At 30.0% G+C, this 454-nt stretch overlaps 1 protein-coding gene across 1 annotated transcript in view; it reads right to left on the bottom strand.

Moving 5' to 3' along the window:
- The window catches only part of LOC119592450 (transformer-2 protein homolog alpha-like), a gene marked incomplete in the record, with an annotated part of 60166 nt that overhangs the window by 12168 nt on the left and 47544 nt on the right, over positions 1-454 (bottom strand).

The raw sequence follows: 454 nt of genomic DNA, 5'->3' as shown, positions 1-454 counted from the left end.
CAAGAACCTTATTTACGTATTATAAGCCATGTGAACAAAAACTACAATATGGAAAGTTAACAAAGACCAAATGCTTTTCTAGAAAACTGTATATGCAATATGTAGACGTTAGAAACCCATTTCTGGGGAAATATTTTGAATGTCCTTTTTTGTCTGATGTATGTTGTGAAGCAATAAGGTTTCATGTCATTTCACTTTTATTTAATGAATTTTATCAGATGCAACTAAAGAAATGCTTTCAAACAAGGAAACCCACACTGAAGCTATCCATACCAGTGCGCTCTTCGCCTCAACTTAAAATCAATTTGTTATTTATCAATACAGTAAACTGACCACAAAACTAGAAAAAAATATGAATAGTAAAAGCTGAGATAGATGTAATATTGAAAAAAGGGAATGGAGAATATAATGTTTATCCACAGACTTAGTAAGTTATTTAGCTATTTAAAATTTT

Source organism: Penaeus monodon, chromosome 30 (assembly GCF_015228065.2).
Source record: "Penaeus monodon isolate SGIC_2016 chromosome 30, NSTDA_Pmon_1, whole genome shotgun sequence".
Classification (NCBI taxonomy): Eukaryota; Metazoa; Arthropoda; class Malacostraca; order Decapoda; family Penaeidae; genus Penaeus; species Penaeus monodon.
The sequence above is the reverse complement of the archived record's forward strand: the minus strand, read 5'-3'. Positions and strand labels throughout refer to the sequence as shown.